Genomic DNA, 8,630 nt, shown 5'->3' on the forward strand with positions numbered 1-8,630 from the left:
GACTGAGACAAGGTGGGGGAGGGGAAATGAGGAAACTGGAGAAATCTGAGTTCATCCCTTGTGGTTGGAGGGTTCCTCGGCGGAAGATGAGGCGCTCTTCCTCCAGCCGTCGTGTTGCTATGGTCTGAGGCTAAGATAAAAGGTAGGGAGGAGGGACTTGGGGGAGGGACGTTGGAAATGTGATAGGTGGAAAGAGGTCAAGGTGAGGGTGATAGGCCGGAGTGGGGTGGGGGTGGAGAGGTCAGGAAGAAGATTGCAGGTTAGGAAGGCGGTGCTGAGTTCGAGGGATTTGACTGAGACAAGGTGGGGGGAGGGGAAATGAGGAAACTGGAGAAATCTGAGTTCATCCCTTGTGGTTGGAGGGTTCCTAGGCGGAAGATGAGGCGCTCTTCCTCCAACCAATGCTTTGCCTGCATCGGTAGTAGATTTGCCAAGTTTAAGTGCATTTAAGTCGGCATTGGACAGGCAAATGGATATACATAGAATAGTGTAGGTGGGATGGGCTTCAGATTAGTATGACAGGATGGCGCAATATCGAGGGCCGAAGGGCCAGTACTGTACTGTTCTATGTTCTATCTTTGTCCTAACTGGGTAACCCCTTCCTCAGTGATTATACCCTCTGATACCAGACTCTTTCACAAAGGGAAATAACCTTTCTACATCTAGCTTGTGAATCCCCTTAGGCCTAACCTAATTAACAACTCCTCCTAAGAAGATTCCTCTATATGCAGGATCAATCTAGTGAATCTTTTCTAGACTACTCCAATGCCAGTATATCCCAGATAAGGGGATCAAAACTGTACTATTCTAGGAGTGGTCTATCTAACACCTGTATGGTTTATGTTACAAAAGCATGATAAGTAGGATCTCAGAGCAGGAGTAAGTTATTTGAGCCTTCTCTATCATTCAGAGATTTTTGACTGATCCTCAACTTCAACTCTTTCTCACCTGATATCCTTGATTTTCTTACAGACCTAAAACCTATTGATTTCAGTACTGAATGTACACCTGGATTGAGCATCAACATCCCTCTGGGATAAAACATTGCAAAGATTAGGACCACTCTGAAGAAAGTTCTCATCTCAATTTGAAATGGTTGTACCCTTATCCTGAAATAGCCTTTCAGCATCTACTCAGTGAAGCCTTCAAAGATTTCAATGAGATTGTCTAAACTCCAGTGAATATAGGAGGTAAAAACAATGACTGCAGATGTTGGAAACCAGATTCTGGATTAGTGGTGCTGGAAGAGCACAGCAGTTCAGGCAGCATCCAAGGAGCAACGAAATCGATGTTTCGGGCAAAAGCCCTTCATCAGGAATAAAGGCAGAGAGACTGAAGTGTGGAGAGATAAGCTAGAGGAGGGTGGGGTGGGGGTGGGGAGAAAGTAGCATAGAGTACCATAGGTGAGTGGGGGAGGGGATGAAGGTGATAGGTCAGGGAGCTTTTGCCCGATTTCGATTTCGTTGCTCCTTGGATGCTGCCTGAACTGCTGTGCTCTTCCAGAACCACTAATCCAGAATATAGACTGAGTAGAATGGGCCTTTCTTCAAAGGGCAATTCTCTAATGCAGGAATCAATCGAGTGAACCTTCACTGCATCAGAATTAAGGCAATTATGTACATCTGTAGTTGTGGTTTCCAAAACCACACACTGAACAAAATTTCATCACAGGCGCACTCTCACTAAATTCCTGTAAGGCTGCAGCATGACTTAATTGCTCTTTGAAACTCCATCTGAAACTCCAAGGTTTCAAGCCCACCCTTCCCTGCATACTCCTGCAAATATCCAAGCCATTAAGACCAAATTGGATAAACTTAAAGCTAGATTTACTTCCCAAAGAGAATTGAGGGACTGCTGTGTGCTCTGTTTCACAGAGACTTGGCTCACTCTTGCTTCAGCTGACTGTGCCTGACAACCTGGGGGCTTCCCAATTCACTGAATGGACTGCTCGACATTCTCAGGCAAGGCATGAGGCAGTGGGATCTGCCTCCTCCTGGTGCTCAGACCTGGTGACCCCGGTGAGTTACTGCACCCCGGACCTAGAATGTTTAACAGTAAAATGCTATCTATGCTACCTGCCGCACAAGTTCACCTCCACTATTCTAACAGCTGTCCACATTCTTTCCCCCCCACCCCCCCCCAGAAATAAAGACTACACTTGATGAAGTATACAACACTACAAACTGTCTTGAGACGAAATACCCTGAAACTTTGTTCATCATAGCTGGTCACATCAACCAGGCCAACCTCAAGAATGTGCTACCAAAATTCCACAAACAATCTCCTGTCCTACCAGAGGTCTGACAATCCTTGATCACTGCTACATAACCGTAGAGGACGTGTACCACTCCAACCGATCCACATTTTGGAAAATCAGACCACAATTCTGTGTTCCACTGCTTGGCTTACAAGCAGAAATTGAAGCAGGAGGATGTAATGCAGAAAGTAGTGCCGTGTAAGTCTGAGGAAACTGAAGGACATCTACAGGACTGCTTAGAGTTGATGGATGATCCATATTCTAGAACTCAATGGCCTATTTAAACAAGTATCACGCTACTGTTACAGCCTTAATTATTCAGTGTGCAGATGACTGCGTGCCAAAGAAGTTAATCCAAACGTTGCTCAACCAGAAACCGTGGATGAATTGCGAGATCCACTCCCTACTGAAGTCCAGCTCTGAGGCATCCCATGGGTTGGGTGACCCTGACCTGCACAGAAAATCCAGTTATGCCTTTCGCAAAGCCAACTGGGAGGCCAAGAGGCCATAACAAACTAAGGTGGAGATCCAGACTGACCACATGGACACCTATCATTTGTGGCAAAGCTTACATGACATAACAAACTACAAAGTGAAGTTGAACAGAATTGCGGGCAACAGTACATTCCACCTGACAAGCTCAATACATTCTCCACTCACTTTGAACAGGTCAGTGAAACAATGTCTCTTGACCCAGCAGCCTCATGGTCACTGCTGCAGACATTAGCTTGGCTTCTTAAGGGTGAACCCATAGAAAGCGACCTACTTGGATGGAGTCCTGGCTGTGGACTTAGTTCCTGTGTGGACCAGCTGGTGGGAATATTCACAGACATCTTTTACCTCCTCCTTACTACAATCTGAAATCTCTACCAGCTTCAAGAAGACTACCATCATCTTGGTGCCAAATAAAAATCATGCAGTGTGCCTCAATAACTATTACATGGTAGCTCTAACCTCCATAATTATGAAGTGCTTAGACAGGTTAGTCATAGCTCACATCAACTCCAGCTTCCAGACTGCCTTGATCCTTTGCAGTTTGCCTAACGGCGCAACAGGATTTCTATGGATTTTGATGGTTAAGGGTTGTGTTGTGTGGTAGGAGCAGCTGGTAGAGTAGCTTTGTTTCTTCTATTCAAATCTTGCTGAATAGGTGCATATGGACTTGCAGGAGAAAAAAGGATTGACACACAACTACATTTGTCAAAGCAATGTTCTCAATTCCAAAGATTCCAACTTTCCATGCTACAATGAACCTGGGCAATAACATGTTTGGGATGATTGGTAGATGCTATATTCACAACAACTGCCAGAGAATAACATGGGCAGAAGAAAAATCCATCCAGCTCACATCTCCAATGACACCATCACTTACCTCCTTAAGCCAGATCAACAGATAGGACACAGGGTTGAGTTGTATTTGTAAATACAAAGTTAGTGTTTCTAATCCTAAATTGCTTGGGTAGATTTAGACATGATATGGAACTGCCAGTGTTAGACTGGGGTGGACAAAGCCAGAAAGGATGTAGTCCAATGGATTTATTTGAAATCACAAGCTTTCAGAGTGCTACTCCTTCGGCAAATGAAGTCCCTTCTCAAGTCTGTACTCAATTCACAACAAGCTGGTACTTGAGTACTTGTTTTGGGTGTATCGTGTTCAGCGTGCAGACAATGTGACCCACCCATTTCAACTGGTCATGTGTGATTTGCAGGATTTTGCGAAGACAGTGTTGGTGATATTTATCCAGGGATTTGAAGTGTCTGCTGTACATGGTTCACATTTCTGACGCATTACAGGAGGGTGGGAACCACGGCTGCTCTGTAATCCATGAGTTGGGTGCTGAACTTCGGGAAAGCATTTCGAATACTATTCCTCACATGTCTGCAGGCTGCATTAGAGTCAATGTTGGATTTCTCAATGTCTGCTCACTTGGAAAGAAGGCTCCCAAGGTAAGGGAAATGAATCATGTTGTCCAGGGACTTTCTGTGGATTTTGATGGTTAAGGGTTGTGTTCTGTGGTAGGAGCAGCTGGTAGAGTAGCTTTGTTTCCGGATGTTCAGCGCATTCAAAATTGTAACTACTGGTCTAAGTTTTATCCTCGTGTCTTCAGATTCTTTTGTCAATCGCCTTAAACCTGTGCTCTCTGGTTATCAATCCTGTTACCATTGTGAACTGTCTCCTCTTTATTTACTCGTTTAAGCCATTCATGATTTTAAACACTATTATTAAATGTCCTTTTAACCTTTCCTCCTCTGCGATCTGGTTAAAATGCTTTAGTTTATACAAAGAGTCAAACTACAGGTTCTCAGAAAGATGGCTTTTAGTTTCCCGTGAAAATACTTATTTGATATCATGACTATCTTCAAGTAAACCACCTTTCTGGCTGAACAATGTAATTACTTTTATGTCATCTTAACTTCTGTGCCTAATTAACTGCTGTTACAACATGCTCATTTGGAAAATCAAACACTAAAGTAACTGCAGCAGAAGCTGCAAATGCCAACCTCATAACACTCCCCATGCCACATTTTATTATGAGAAGAGTATGAGTTTTTGCCTGGAAACTATTCATTGTCCACTGTAGGCAAAGAACTCACCAAAACAGTCTCTGACCATCTCCCTCACAAACTTCCACTTTCCTGTTATCAGTAGCTATAGTTATAAACAGTCCCTTAAACATTTGGAAATGTATTGCTACTTTTATAAGTGCTACTATAAAATGGTTTGATACATAAACTAATTCTAGTTATTATTTCATTTGAAATGGGAGACAAGGGATTTGACACAATTATAAATGGTAGAGTTGCAATATTGAGTTACTGTCCCTCGAAATAAAAGTCACTGTGGGAAGAAAGGATCCTCTTGTTATTACTCACTGTGGTCCAGTGATCTCTATTTCTTGACCAGGAGGTCTGGTTTCAAGCCCCCCCCACCCCCATCTCCAGAGGTATGAAATAACAGGTATGAACAGGTTGTTTAAAAAAACACCTCTTGTTATTACAGTGACAGGTGAAGACCATAACATTGTATTTCAAGCTGGGTAATTAAGTTAGAGCTATGAGATTGAAAAGTCCCGAGGAAATTCACCATGATCTTTGATACAAAACAAGCAGCAATTTAGGTCAGAACTTCCAATCTTTGCCTCTTCAAAATTTGCTAATTCAAAAATAACACTTGGAGTGATAGAGTCATACAGCATGGAAACAGTCTTTTCAGTTCAACCAGTCCATGCTGAATATAATCGCAAACTAAACTCCCACCTGCCTGTGCTTGGCCCATGTCACTCCAAACATTTCTTATTCATGCACCTATCCCAATGTATTTTAACGTTGCAACTATGTCTGCATTTACCGTCTCCTCTGGAAGTTTATTCCACACTCGAACCAGTGAAAACGTTGCTACTGATGTTTTTTTGAAATCTTTCTCCTCTCATCTTAAAAATATACCTCCTAGATTTGAACTCTCCCATCCTAGGGAAAAGACATTTGCCATTCACCTTATCTATACCCCTCCTGATTTTATAAATCTCTGTTAGGTCACCCTTCAATCTCCTAAGCTCTAGTGACAAAAGTCCCAGCCTATCCGAGTTCTCCTTATAACTCAAATCCTCCATTCCTAGCTACGTACCAGTAAATCCTTTCTGAACGCACTCCAGCATAATAATAACTTCCTATAACAGGGCAACCAGAACTGAACAAGGTACTCCAGAAGAGGCATCACTTTTTTTTTAATTTCAAAAATATACTTTATTCCTAAAAATATCTTTATATGCGTACAAATCACTAAAGCAGTTTGGTTCTGTACAGTAGTATAAGATGAAACAAACAAACATTGGAATTTGACTCAATCCAACAAACAAGCCAAAGTCACATCTTACTTATACAAGGTTATATTTACATATATTTAAGGTATCGGGAGGGTCCGATAACTAAATATGCTCCCATTTCATTTCGGCAGAAAGGCTTTAGACGGTGGTCTTTCCCCGCTGTACCTTGGCAGCAGCTGTCCCAAGCTGGACCTTGGAATGTGCCAATCTGTGACACTTGGTCGAGGTCAATGTTTTGCTCTGGAAGACCTACAACTTGCAGGCATACCAAAGAACATAATTCACCAAGTTGATGCTCTTTCAGGCACAGTCAATGTTTGTCTCAATGTTCATTCCGGGGAACCGACCATACAGCAGAGAAACCTACATCACAGAGTTGCTCGGGACTACTGCATCTTTCTCCAGACTTCCGTTGCAAAGGAACATTCCAGCAGAAGATGTGGGACGTCTCTACCCCACTGCAGCCACTTCGAGGCCAGTGATGGCACAGAGAATCTGGGTGTACATGAAGGATCTGACAGCCCTTCTCACCACCAGCCAAGCAATGTTTTGGTGCTTGTTGAAAAATTCTGGTGATGAAGCATTCTGCCAAATGACTTTGATAGTCTGCTCAGAGAACAATCCAATAGTATCCAGCCTCTACCTTTCTGATAAGGTCCCGAAGATGTTACACATTGACCACTTCCTGATGGACTTGTGGTCATAGGTGTTTCTCTTTACAAATTTCTCCACTCCAGACCAGACTTCACTAAAATCCCATACAACTTCAATGCGTGGTCCCAACTCCTATACTCAAAAATCTGAGCAATGAAGGCAAGTGTGCTAAATGCCTTCTTCAACACCCTATTTACATGTGACACAAATTTCAAAGAATTATGTTCTTGAACCTTTAGGTCTCTCTGTTTTACAACACTATCCAAGGTCCTATTTCTAATTGTTTAAGTCCTGCCCTTGTTTGTTTTATCAAAATGCAGTACCTTGCATTTATCCAAATTAAATTCAATCTGCGACTCCTCAGCTCATTGACTCAATTGATCAAAACCTCTTTGTAACCTTAGATAACCTTCTTCACCTTACACTATACCACTAATTTAAGTGTCATCCACAAACTTACTAACCATGCCTTGTATATTCTCATCTAAATCATTTATATAAATATGCTTAGAAAAAGAAAACACAAACAAGTTAACGCTTAGTTTTAATTGACAATAACTAAACCAGCTTGACACCATGCATTTAACTTTTTAACATTAATGTATCATAATTTATACAACCCATTAAGTAACTTGCATTCTACTAAAAAGTAAATGCTGATAAATTTACAACGGAATTAAAAATTCGAATAGTGTGCAGATAAAGTAACGTATGATATTTGTGAAACATTCTGCTTGGTGCCTTTTACAGAAAATGTTTAAAATCGGCACATGTAAAGTATGGAAAATTAGTTTTTTTCCGCTGTTGCGTGAATTTAAAGTCTTTGAAGTAAAATTAAGAAGTGCTAAATCACCGCTGAAAATCACCTTGAAATTTCATGTGCAAGCTCCAGATGTTGTATTGTTTTGCGGTGATGTGGATACAAATTCACTGGGATTTTGAATCGCAGACTTTGCGTCGCCAACCTCGACGACGTCATGGAGCCACTGGGCCAAAAGTGAGGAGCCGAATCACAGACCCGATATGAACAGAAAACTCAATAGTTAGAAGTGAGTACATCCGCCACAGCAAATAGGGAGACAAGGAAAGGAACGCAAGATTGCAATGAACTGATATAATCCCACGAAATTAGTTTTCTGAATAATCATTCATTCTCTATATTTAATTTTTAATTGACACATAAATTTCACTGAGAATACATTTGCCCGATTCACTGCTTAACGCGTTTTTAGAATGTCGCAGTGTCACTAATCAAAGTATGCAAAACAAATGAAAATACAAGCTCAAAGGTACTTCCTTAATTTTATTTTTATTCACTGCTAAATATTATACCCGCATTTTGATTGGAGAATTTTTGAAAACCACGATAAAGCTATATACTCCCGCTCAATAACTCCGGACGTGTTTTCGGATAGTGCAACGAAACCCGGAAATGTGTAGAAAAGATCGATTTTGTTGAGGTGATGCTGGAATCTCGCACGAAATCATTCTTACAAAAATGTGATATTTAGCTCTACATTTATGTGGCTCACTAAGTGTTGCGAAAGGAACACACAAAAAAGTTTGTTTTTACAAACATGGCAATTTGCTCTTCGTAGCAATACTGGTGATGTTAAAAAGTGTTGAAAATGCTTTCATCCGAAATATATATTTCTGAGAAATATCGCGTAGTTTTTGGTTTTGCGGAGTCGATAGCAATTCAAAAACATGTTTCCGTAATTTTTGATTCTCCGAAGCACAAAATTCACAATAAAAAGTGAAAAGATGAATTGGAGGTTACATCACATCGAAAGGAGGATTTCGGATATTATATATCAATACTAAAGTTAAATGTTGTTAGAAAAATAAGTACAGTTTCTTTCCTTTGAAAAGATGATGGCAGCTAATCGACATTG

General features: G+C 41.2%; 1 long non-coding RNA gene across 1 annotated transcript; it reads left to right on the forward strand.

The window, feature by feature from the left end:
• The first annotated feature begins 509 nt into the window (after nucleotides 1-509).
• LOC122556619 lies at nucleotides 510-4,882 on the forward strand. Its single transcript, XR_006313587.1, has 3 exons — nucleotides 510-1,190; nucleotides 1,875-2,018; nucleotides 2,144-4,882. It is a non-coding gene; the product is annotated as an uncharacterized LOC122556619 (long non-coding RNA).
• Nucleotides 4,883-8,630: the final 3,748 nt, after the last annotated feature.

This window comes from Chiloscyllium plagiosum, chromosome 14 (genome assembly GCF_004010195.1).
Source record: "Chiloscyllium plagiosum isolate BGI_BamShark_2017 chromosome 14, ASM401019v2, whole genome shotgun sequence".
Taxonomy (NCBI): domain Eukaryota; kingdom Metazoa; phylum Chordata; class Chondrichthyes; order Orectolobiformes; family Hemiscylliidae; genus Chiloscyllium; species Chiloscyllium plagiosum.